This window comes from Nelumbo nucifera, chromosome 5 (assembly GCF_055504915.1).
Source record: "Nelumbo nucifera cultivar China Antique chromosome 5, China Antique-T2T, whole genome shotgun sequence".
Classification (NCBI taxonomy): domain Eukaryota; kingdom Viridiplantae; phylum Streptophyta; class Magnoliopsida; order Proteales; family Nelumbonaceae; genus Nelumbo; species Nelumbo nucifera.
The window spans coordinates 50,258,765-50,271,697 of NC_142653.1; the positions used below are offsets into that span (position 1 = coordinate 50,258,765).

Genomic DNA, 12,933 nt, shown 5'->3' on the forward strand with positions numbered 1-12,933 from the left:
TACATGCAAACTGAGGGAAAATTTATGATTCCAAAAACATACTGTATCGGAAGAGCTTTGATCAATCAAAATCCACTCTTGAATTTTGATAAATACCACTTAATTGATTAATATGTTTATGATACCAGATGATAAGTCACAATTTTTTTAGATATCATATCTTATTAGTATCGTAGAACCCGTAAACTAATCGTGAAATAATTTCTTAAGTGGGAACAATTCTTATTAGTATCGTAGAACCCGTAAACTAATCGTGAAATAATTTCTTACGTGGGAACAATTCTTTTTCTTTCATTCTGCTTGCATCCGAGGAAATTTGGTCAAATTCCCAGTCTGATCAATTCAATTATTTTGTTGATTAATTCAATTAGGAGTGTTTAATGATTGGTTCAATTTGGTTGTAGGTTGTTTCGCCAACCAAATTGAGTTATTTAGGTTGGGAGTTTGTCACCTGAAACGATTGGCCATTTGTGAAACCCTGTCGACTCGGGTTGTATTAATTTGGGTCTATTTTCGGTTTGGTTTGTTTGTTCAAAAGATTTAAACTTAAAAGTTAAATTTAAATTTAATAAAATACAATGGGTATTATTAAAAAATTTAAATTTATGATATAAAATATCTAAGAAATATAGATATATATATATATATATATATATGGTTAGTTCAGTTCAGTTTTGGTCAGCTTACTAATGGCCAAATTGAAACTAACCTAACTTGGTTGAATTGAAAAATTGCTAAACCAAATTGATCGAAAATACTAAAAAACTGACCAACTTTAGTCGAATTCGATTGGATTAGTTATTAAAATGTTAAAGTATAAAACAATTATATACTCCTATGTATTTCTATTGTTTAACTTTCACTTAACAAAGCCCGTACATCGCACGGGTCCTCGCTAATACTATGTAATGTATCTCAACACATGGGGTCCATATTGTATGTTATACCTATAAACAATTCAAGTTGTATCTCTATCTTTTCCTTAAGATGTCTCTCTCTTATCTCTTATTGACCCATGTAAATGAATATATACTATATATTAAAACAAGGTTGTCCATGTCAGCAGCCCTATTCTTGCTCCATTACCCCAAAGCAGATATTTTAAAGGGGGTGCAAGATTCCTTCTAAGGAGTTGCCACCTCAATAACTTTTTTCTATTACCTTTCCCCATCTCTTTTGTTAAGGAAGCTCTCCCTTTTATTAATAAATTCTCTCAAAACGATTACAATTCATATCTCAATCTATATTTTCAAAGTGCTTTTTTGGATGCAATCATGAATATCTTCATTCCTTGGATTTTTTATACTCTTCTAACCTTCCAATTTTTCTGCTTCTTGAATACATTTCTCATATGTTTAGATCCAAATTTTAGAGAATGCACATCACTTATGCATATTTTTCTACCTCTTCTCATCAAAATACCTATCGAATTAGCGTCTCCACTGCCTCCATCAACAAACCAACAGGTACAATGTCTAGTATCAATAAGTGGAGACAAATCGGTAAATATCAAATCTCCATCATTATTTTTCTTTGTTTATATTAAGAATGGTCATCATGTAATCAAAGGGTGGAATATGTGCGAGAATGCTTATTTTTCTTGTTGGTCTTTTTATCGATCAGAACTGTAGAAGTCAAGTGGATAGATGCCACATCATCCTTCCATTAAATTTCACCTAACTAAAATGAAAAGCGTACCTTCACCTTCATATGCACCATTAAAAATACCTTCTCCTCCCAGGGGACAAATTTTATAAACAGAAAAATTAATTATAAATATATGATGAGAAATAATGATAAAAGGAACAAAATCCCAATTTGATCAATTATATAAAATTTATAGCATTCAACTTTTATAGAAATTTACTAAAACATAATGTTCCTTTTTAAATTCCATCTATATATTGATGCAATTGGATAAGGGATTTTCCAAGTCCATTGAATTTGTGACAAGTGGACAAGGTCTACTATTAGCCAAACCTCTAACCAGATAGCTCTCTAACAAAAATCAAGAGAAGAGCAATATTTTAAAAACCAACCTAAAGGAAGAACCATTTTTGCCTCTAAGTTGCATGTCAGTTCAACCATCCTAGTCGAACATGTCAGACCGTTCCATGTTATTATGAGGGTAAAAATGTAATTTAAATCATTACTTTTATTACTTCATTCTAATTAAGGTACATTAAATATACAAGCTTTGTAGACTTTTTCTTAACTAAAACACCCATACTTTTGAATTTGGTCCCTCTTTGACTATTAGGGCAAAAAATATAGTTTGAACTACTACTTTTCACATCATTCAATTCCATCTCATCAAGTCATAAATTTAAGGTGTTAACTCCCTTTCCCTATGACCGGATACTTTATTTGAGATATTTTTATTTCTCACTAATAAATTATACTAATTAAATTAATACCAAATATTTTTAACAATGCAAAACCTTTGTGTTTAGTACTGACATGAAACAAAATTGCCCTTCAATCCAAATGGCAGGTAAGTAGTTAAATCATTCGATCAAATGAGTCAACCCATGGTGTCATAGTTAAATAATAAAAATAAAGAGAAATAAAAATAAATATTATAAGAAATACAGAAAATTGAAAAACTTGAGCACATCTCTAATATTATATATTTATCATATTTAAACATAAGTATGACAAATAAGAAAAAATTTATTAATGATCAAAATGAAATACGAAATTTAAAAACTACCTAGAAACATAGCCATTTTCCTATTCGAGTGGTGGGTCAATGGTTCAACCTTTTGAGTGAAATGGGTAAGCCCATGATGTCATAATTAAATAATAAAAATTTTAAAAAAGATAAAAGCACAAAATTACTAAAAAATACAGGAATTTGAATAAAAAATATGTATTCATCGTGTTAAAAAGAATAGGTGTCATAAATAAAAGTTCTTTGAGTTAATGATGAAAATAGAAAAGAAAGTTAAAGCAACTGAAAAAAATATATATATATATATGTTTGCCATCTAAGTAGTGGTCATAGTCTATAGGGTCTACTTGGATGTGCCCAACTTAAGCCTAGACCAACCTAGCTCACAAGTTTTAAGACAAGCTGGGCCTGGATTTTTGGTCCTCAGATTGGGTGGGACCAAAAGTTTGTCTTTTTCAATTTTTTGGGTTTTGTACACACACGTTTTCATAAATACATACATATATGCATACATAAACAAAGCCTGAATGATTACACCATTATGGTGAAAATCAAATGGGTTGGGTTGAGTTTAAGCTCAACCTAGGCCCAACCCTATGCATTGGGCATAAAGCTTTAATGGGACAAAACCATTCTTGCCACCATATCAGAACATGCCAAAGCTTGAAAAAAAAAATAGTAGATGTGATGCCTTGAATTCATTGCATATGCTAGCATTTTTTGCATTTTATTAAGGGTTCTCTAGATTGTCCAAAAACCATGATCGTGGTAAATGTGAGCTTGGAAAATGGGGATTAATTGCTTTTTCAGCCTTGTCCATCTCCAATTCCGCGAGGCTACGGAATGATGAGTCTTATTTTAAATGGGATAGCAAGTGCCCTCTTTGCAACAAATTGGTTGATCAATCTACACATCCATGGCACTTGTCCACATTGGTTTAGTTTTAGTTTTTTTTTTTCCTTTACTCTTCCTTTTACAGGGAATTCACATTGACTACATCCTACCGATAATGCCACTTGTTATGTGGTACATGAATATCTCATATATCAAAGTCGGATAAATTCAACCAAAGCTAAATTAAAATGAGGTTTGTTATATAATGGAGATTTTAGTATCAGTTGACACTTTCTCCAACAAAAATTCATTTGTTTTAGGAGGGGATTCAATAGACTGTTGTGACAAAAAGAAAGCAACCTAGCTATAAAAGGGAGGGTTCCCTCTCATCCTCTCTCAAATCTCAATAACTCTGAGATAACCTCTAAGCATCCTAGTGAATTATTAATTCTAGCTACCAACAATATCTTCACTCTGGCCATGGGGACTACATTCTTGATTTCATCTCTCTTTATTGTGTTATCATCAGTTATCCAATCTAAGGCCATAGCATCATCTCATGAGTCTCAGCATCACCAGCCAGTGTTGGATACAGATGGCAATGAGATCCAAGCAGGACAACCCTACTACATTGTCACAGCCATCTGAGGTGGTGGAGGCGGTGTGTCACTCGATAGAAGGGAGAGGTCTCGCTCATCAGTTGTGAGGTAGCATGGTTCTGAAATGAACTTTGGCATGCCTATATCTTTCTCTCTAGCATCAGCTTCAATGGAAGGAAGAATTGTCTCACTCCCCAAAGAGCGAGCCATTGGGAGGATGCTTCTTGGAGTGAGAACCCCATCATCATCTAGGGCAAGAACTATCCTTGAATCGACAAATGTGAACATTAGATTCTCGGAGATGCCTGTAGTTTGGCAGGTTCAAGAATCACAGGGATCATGTTCGCCGAACACAAGAAGGTATGTTACAATCGGTGGACAACAAGGACATCCTAGTTCCCCAACTGTGAGAAATGGTTCAAGATTGAGCGGATTAGCCGCTCTAGCCCAGAGTACGGCATTGCATACTGCCTTAGTGTGTGCGAGTCATGCGAGGTTATGCGTAGGAATGTGGGCATATCATCTGAGAGTGGGAGAAAGTGGCTTTCTGTGTCTGAGCATAGAGAATTCCCATTTGTTTTCATTAAGGCCAAGCAAAACTAAGTGCATGGCATGGAAAATGATGAATTCAATAAGGGAATACATCCTCTCTAACATGCACTATGATTCATAACAACCCACAATTTTGTTTGCTTTAGTGTTTTTTTGTTTGGATTTTTTCTTTTCCAAAATCGATTAAGTATTTATAAAAAAAGGAATTAATGAATTTGCAATGGATTTACTAAAATCTACCCTATAGTTAAAATTTTACTAAAACACCACTTATAATTTACAATAGATTTAATCAATCTTCCATTAGATGATAGTGGAAAATGACAATGTTGACCTTAATGTTCATTTAAATAAATTGAATCTAAAGAAAATAAGAATAAAAGTACCATTTTTGCCCTTTATAAGACACGGGCAACCACTTTATTGGCTATATTTTGTTAATTTTGTTTTCTGTACAAAAAAAAAGTGTTAATGATATCTTTAGAATAAAAAATCATGGGCATAATGGCAAAACAAACACTCCTTAATGAAAGGTTGATTAAGTAAATAAGTTGTAAAATATATGGAATGTTATAATACAATGAAAACTATAAGGTAGGTTTAAGTAAATATGTAAAAGTATAAGATGTGTTCTAGTAAATGACCCTAATAGAATCACATAAGAGTATACAATTGTTTTATATTTTCAACTTTTTAAATAATCAATAATTATTCATATTTTATATACTACTTTTAATAAATCTTTTATAATACAAAAATAACAATAATTAATTTCATTTAGGTTTATTCATCAAAATGATGAAACCAACCAACCTGATCAACTTGACCTGAGTTGGTCGGTTTTCTAGTATTTTAAGTCAGCTTCGGTTCAAAAATTTTCCAATTCAACTAAGTTGGATCAATTTCACTTTGGCCATTTGTAAACCAACCAAAATTGAATGACCTAACCAAGGATATATATATATATATTTTAAATAAAATTTTTAATATGGAAAAGCGGGAAATTTCCCATATTTCTTAGTCTAAAATGTTTTTGTTAGACAGTTTTGTATGCCCTTAGCTTCAATCATTTTGATGTACTTTTGTTATTTAGTGGAAATAAATAAAGTGCATGTTTGATTCATGTTGTTTGGTTTAATTCTGTGTAAAACCCTAAAACTGGACATTTGTAGAGACTCATGTTAGTTTTAAATGTTCACAGCCGTTGGATAAGTCTGGGGAGATTTATCCTGCCAAGGCTGATACTGGTGTGCCACCAAGTGTTGGGATGGCCTGTCTCAGCCATCAGGGTAAGACCCGAGGCACATACAGCATGGGATTACTTGAATCCTTGAACCGGACCAGATTTCCAGTCTTGCCCTGGACCTTGGAGATAGATGGGCAAAACTGGAAAGTTACACCTGACCCCTAGACTCGATTATGACACTTCACTAGGTGCTGGATCAGGCTGCCTTTGATATGCCAATCAGTGAGATCCTTAGTGGGGATCAAAACCTGGGTATGTTGGGGCAGTTTGAGAATTCATCTGAGTGGGTGGTCATAGTGACAGAATCAGCCACTTTGTCGGACAAAGGGTAATGATTGGGAATGCACTCTCTCTGATGGAAACCAAACTGCCGGCAGTTGATTTCAATCGTTGGAATTTTGTTTTTTGCAAAATTAATATATTTACATATATATGTACGGTTTCAAAATGTTTGCAAATGGTTTTAATTCCCGGGATCCATGTGAGAGGAGAGTGCGGCACTGTTCCTTGCAGCCGAGGGAGAGGTCCTCTCTTGTCGGGCAGTGCTTGATCATTAAGGGCTGAGAGGTTAAGTGTAAGACCATTTAGGATAATACCTGATGGGCTAATCTTGCACCTGCCCACAGTCCCTGGGTTTTTATAAGATGGCTTGGCCCAGGGACCACTTAATGTAAGTGTTGGGCCCATAGGGTTCATACGATGGACTCAAGGGGTTCATTGAGATTTTCAGTGAATTCGGCTGGGCCTTGTATTAAAGGCTGGGCCGAACCCATGTGGCTGGTGTGTAGATCAATGCTTGGGTCCCACGCCATACAAAGAAGCCCAACTGGGCAGCAGATTGGAAACTAATTAAACACTGAATACTTAATGGGCCAAAAGCCCATTTCGAGGTGGGCTGATATGATCACCCATCAATGGGGCGAATTTGAGATTGAAGTTAGCAAAAAGGATTGGGCTCTTAGCCTTATCCACTCTTAGAGACCAAATTCAAATCAGATTTGAATCTGGTAACCTCCTGATAAGATCAGGAGTAAGCTAACTCTATCTGGGAAAGGGATTAAGATTATCCCCTATCCAAATACTGATTTGGATTGGGATAACTCCTAATTAGGAGATTTCTTAATCAAGAAGAAAGGGAGGAGATTTCGAATGAACCAAGAGGGAGAGAAATCAGATTTCGATCCAAGGGGTTTTGGTAAGCAAGAAGGGTTCCTGCGATTTGAGATTAGATCTCATTCTCTCCAGAAAGGAAAACAGTTCAGCCTTTTCGTTTCTGGAAATCTCCTCCTGCCGCCGCCATCTGCATTGTTGCAAGATTTGATCTTTGCAGAAAAGAAAGTCAAGAAACCAGTTCTTGACATCAGTCTTGCAAGAAAGACTGAAAGAATTCAGTGTTTAGTACATCCAGGGGATTCTTGTGAAGGATCCAGTGTGTAGGACGCACCCTGCTGGTTCTGTTCCATCCATAGCTGTGTCATCTTCAGCAGGGACAGATCTTGGAGCATTCTTTGGGCGTGAACACTAACTTTGGGAGATACTGCTTCTCTGGATCAGGTATAATCCTCCCATTTATCTTTTGGTACAGATCTGGTTTGATTAGGGTTCAAGTAGATCCTTGAATATTGTATTTTAAATTCAGGGAATATGATTCCCAGTTGGGAGAAGGTAGGAAATTTTTGAAATTCGCCCCACCCATTCCGCAACCTTTATGGCGTCCATTAGATGGATCCTACCATTCTTTCAGTGGTATCAGAGCCAGGTTCGAATCTTGAACCAAAAGAAAATCAGATCTGACCCTGCGCAGATGGATAGGTGTTCTTTCAAGATTTGCGCAGATTGTTTTCTTTTTTTTCAAGAAACTGTTTCTTGTTAAGGGCGATTGATCTGAAATTAATTTCTATTAAATCCAAAATTTATTTGGAATTGTTCTTTATTTATTTTGATTTAATGGACTGTTCAAACCTGGAGATCGCAGTGCAGTTTTAGCGCAGATGGTCTGCGCACCCTTTTTTCTTTTCCATTTATTTATTTCATTCAATTCGGTCTGTAAATAATTTTTTTTTATTTTTAGACTGAATGTATAGGATTTGATCAAGAATGTAATTAATAGAAATAGGATTTCTGTTATTTTTCTTGATTAAAGAAGATGGAAGGAGATGGTGGCGCTGGAGATTTGCAGATGGAGAAATCGTTTTCTGCGATTTGCAGTTTATGAAACTGCAACCCTTGTGATTAACCTCTGTTTTGCAGGTGGTGCGAACAGTCCATAATTGTTTTGTGTTTGCTAGAAATCAAAACTATTAATTTCAGATCATTCAATAATTAATTCTTGAATTGAAAATCAGTTTTGGACCATTTCGGACTAGATCGGACCAAAACTGTTTGGACCGAATCTGGGTTTCGAAAGGGGCTGTTCTCAGTCCAATTGTCTCACACTTTTGTTCCAAATCTGATGTTCAATTACAGGGATTAATTCGGCCCACCTGTAAAGCCCAGTTTTAAAGGGTTAAAACTGCAAAAGCCCATTATTGTGAGATAAGCTGTATGGGACGAACTGCTATCTGCGATTCAGCCCATACACCTAGTGGACATTAATCGTTAATGACTTGGTTTTTAAATGGACCGTTGAATGGGCTTTACAACAATTAATTGATTGGATCAATTCCTCCTTTACATGTGATGTTTGGATGTTTGATGTGCTGCGACCATGGGCCTTAAGTACTTGGCCCGTGATGACTCGTTAGTGGCTCTTGCGCACACCATGGCTGAATGCACATCATTGCCATGGTGTTCCTGAAGGTCATTGGATGACCCCCTCTTTGCCTGGTGGGCCCCACAACCCTGAAAAGGGATGCGTACGGAACCCCTAGCCGATTAAGGCCCACCAGAAATCTGACTTTATGAAAGTCAGTGGGAGCCACTTTGGTTTGACCTAAATTAGAACTAGGGCGTAATTTTGTTCCCTCCAGCAAATATGAATGCAAGTGATAGGGAGATCCATATGATGGACTCTCTAAAGGCCTTCCGTCATTAGCACAATGATGGGTCCATCAGTAATGAGGAAACGCACCATAAAATTGGGCTATCCATTTGCTGTTGGATCTGTTAGAGTGTTTCATAAGATGATAGGGGCGTCATAGACCGATGTGGGAGGGGCTTCACCAGAAAATGGGAACTCTCTCACGGTACCTTGGCGTAACCTGAATATGATGGGTGTGCACTCACTGGACAGAAGGGTTTACCTGAAAACGGCTCTGAACCTTGTCTGACAGAGGCCAAAGGGAAACTCATTTGATGAGTGGATATGATCCGTCACAGAAAGGTGGTGGGGTTATGCAGCTGAAACAGTTGGCTTCACGCACCCCATGTGATTTCCCACATTTCCAGAGACATTTCGTCGTCTCCGTCACTGAGATAGGAGGGAAATCTCAGAGATGAACAAATGGGAATGGAACATAGATTAAAAGCCATATCTATGTAGGTAAACATGAATCAAACTAAGGTTGTGGACTAATGATTTTGCTGTTTTATCAGAAAATGGCAAACGGTCAATTTGCAAAGCTTCTAGACGATAACAAGCTTAAGGGCCCAAACTATGCCGACTGGTACAGAAATCTTATGCTGGTCCTAACTTCTGAAAAGTTAGACAAGGTAGTGAAAAATCCTGCCCCGGAACGTCCGGGTGATAGGGCTTCTGAGGCCCGTAGGAGGGACTACCAAGATTGGGAGGATAAGAACTCCCTAGCCCGCTGCTTTGTCATTGCCTCATTAGACAACTCAATACAGAGGCAGTTCGATCAGATCGAACTTGCCAAGGACATATTGGACAGTCTAAGGACAATGTATGAGGAGCAGAACCGTTCTACTCGGCAGAAGGTCCTGAAATTGTTCATGACCGCGCAAATGACCAAAGGGCAGAAAGTTCATGACCATTGTCTTCGGATGATGGGATACATCAACGAACTTGAAGCTCTTGGATCCGGGCTAGATCTTGGCACGCAAGTGGATGCCATCCTAAATTCTTTGCCCTCTTCCTTCAATGCGTTCACTATGAACTACAATATGAATAAGCTGAATGTCAGCGTCCAGGAACTCAGCAATATGTTGCAGAGGGCCGAGGATTTACTCAAGAAGGATGAGCCTGTGGTTATGCTTGCTGAAGCTAACAAATCGGGCAAGAGAAAGAGAAAGGCAAAGAAGCCCCAGAAGAAGACTACCAAACCCAAGAAGCAGAAGAAGAACAAGGCATCTGATGTCTGTCACTTCTGCAAGCAGACCGGCCACTGGAAGAGGAACTGTCCTACCTACCTGGAATCTAAGAAAGGTAATATCGAAACTTGTGTCATAGAAACTAATATGTTAGTTACTTCTGTGTCCTGGTGTGTTGACTCCGGGGCTTCAACTCATGCGTGTAACTCACTACAGGGGTTCAAAGTTAGCAGAAGGTTGAGTGAAGGTGAAGTGACACTGTTCTTGGGAACAACTGCAAGTGTCGCAGCTGCGGCAATAGGAACCGTAGAATTAGTTTTTAAAGAAGGAGTCCTTGTACTTAAAGATTGTCTTTATGTACAGAACTTGAGAAGGAATTTAATTTCTGTTTCAAAATTGTGTGCTGATGGATATACTGTTTACTTTAGTAATATGATTACTGTTAAACGGAATAATAAATTCATCGCATGCGGGGAACTAGAGAACGGTCTCTATGTTCTGCATCCTTCTTTGGAAACTAACTTAACCGAAACTACGTCGGTTGAAAATCCCAAGAAAAGGACTCGTGATACAGTAAATCCCACGTGCCTCTGGCATTACCGACTTGGCCACATCGGTGTCGACCGAATCACAAGACTGGTAAAGGATGGTCCTTTGGATTTTCTAACCGTAGAAAATCTTCCCACTTGTGAACCTTGCCTCCAAGGTAAGATGACTAAGCGGCCATTTGACGGTAAGCCTGAAAGATGTGCAGGCACACTTGACCTAATACATACTGATGTATGTGGTCCCCTAAGTGTTAGGACACGGAATCAACACGTGTACTTCATCACCTTTACAGATGATTTTTCACGATATGGTTACGTGTACCTAATGAGACATAAGTCTGAATCATTTGAAAAGTTCAAAGAGTTCAGACAGGAAGTCGAGAAACAGTTAGGGAGAGAAATTAAGGCCCTTCGATCAGATCGAGGTGGCGAGTATCTCTCTGACGAATTCAGGGACTACTTAAAGGCCAATGGGATAGTGTCACAACTAGCTCCTCCTGCTACACCTCAACTCAACGGTGTTTCAGAGAGGAGAAATAGGACCTTGTTGGACATGGTCCGGTCACTTCTCGTACGCTCAGAATTACCCACATCCTTTTGGGGATACGCATTAGAGACTGCTATCTACGTGCTGAATAGCGTTCCAACCAAATCAGTTCCAAAAACTCCATATGAGCTTTGGACCGGAAGGAAGCCAAGTGTGAGACACTTGAAGATTTGGGGTTGTCCTGCACACGTTAAAAGAACAAGTGCGGACAAGTTGGAATCTAAAACCAGCCATTGCCTGTTTATAGGCTACCCAAAGGATTCGGTGGGTTATCTATTCTCTGACCCAAGTGAGCAGAAAGTGTTCTGCAGTCGAAACGCCCGATTCTTAGAATCCGATTACATCCTGGACACCCATCGTCAGGAAATAGTTCTTGATGAGGAGAGCTCAGGAGCAGTGGGAGATGTCCCACAAGTTCCAGGTAATGACCAACCTAGAAGGTCCACCCGGGTATCCAGACCACCAGTCCGATATGGTTATGACCAGGATAGTTACCTGGTGGAAGCCTTGACTAGTGAAGAGGATCCCGTGACTTACGCGGAAGCTATGTTAGACATAGACTCCCAGAAGTGGGTGGAGGCCATGAGAGCCGAGATGGACTCAATGGAGACCAATGGAGTCTGGACTCTAGTGGATCCGCCCTCCGGGGTAAAAGCAATTGGTTGCAAATGGATCTACAAGAGGAAGAAGGGCCCCGATGGCAGGATTGAGACCTATAAAGCTCGTTTGGTGGCGAAAGGGTATACTCAGAAAGAAGGCATCGACTATGAGGAAACCTTTTCACCGGTGGCCATGCTTAAATCCATTAGGATCCTGCTAGCTGTAGCAGCGTACCATGATTACGAGATTTGGCAAATGGATGTCAAAACAGCGTTCCTGAATGGAGATCTTAGTGAAGATATCTACATGCAGCAGCCGCAAGGCTTCATTGCTGCTGGTCAGGAACACATGGTATGTAAACTTAATAGATCCATATATGGACTTAAGCAGGCTTCTAGGAGTTGGAACATCCGTTTTGATTCTGCAGTCAAAACGTTTGACTTTGAGCAGAATCCGGATGAGCCCTGTGTTTACAGGAAATCCAGTGGGGATAAGATCACCTTTTTAGTCTTGTATGTGGACGATATCCAACTCATTGGGAATGATGTAGGAATGTTGACTTCGGTCAAGGTATGGCTATCACAGCAGTTCTCCATGAAAGATCTTGGAGAAGCTTCATACATACTGGGTCTTCGACTCTATAGAGATAGATCGAAGCGGATAATTGGATTATCCCAGGTTGCTTACATTGACAAAATTGTCAAAAGATACAGCATGGAAAACTCCAAGAAAGGAAACGTTCCTTTCAGGCACGGAGTCACTCTCTCCAAGAAGATGTCTCCCAAGACTTCTGAGGAGATTGAGAGCATGAGAGACGTTCCCTATGCCTCAGCTGTGGGGAGCATCATGTATGCCATGTTGTGCACTCGCCCGGACATAGCTCAGGCGGTGAGTGTGGTAAGCAGATTCCAGGCAAACCCAGGACAGGAGCATTGGACAGCTATGAAGAACATACTCAAATACCTTCGAAGGACGAAAGAGTTTTGTCTGGTATTCGATGGTAGTTCACTGCAAGTTCTAGGGTATACCGATGCCGATTTCCAGTCGGATCCAGATGATAGAAAGTCTACATCTGGGTATGTTTTCACGATAGGATCGTGTGCTGTTTGCTGGAAAAGCAGCAA

General features: G+C 38.7%; 1 pseudogene; it reads left to right on the plus strand.

Moving 5' to 3' along the window:
* The first annotated feature begins 3,988 nt into the window (after positions 1–3,988).
* On the plus strand, positions 3,989–4,710 carry LOC148791602 (kunitz trypsin inhibitor 5-like; annotated as a pseudogene).
* Positions 4,711–12,933: the final 8,223 nt, after the last annotated feature.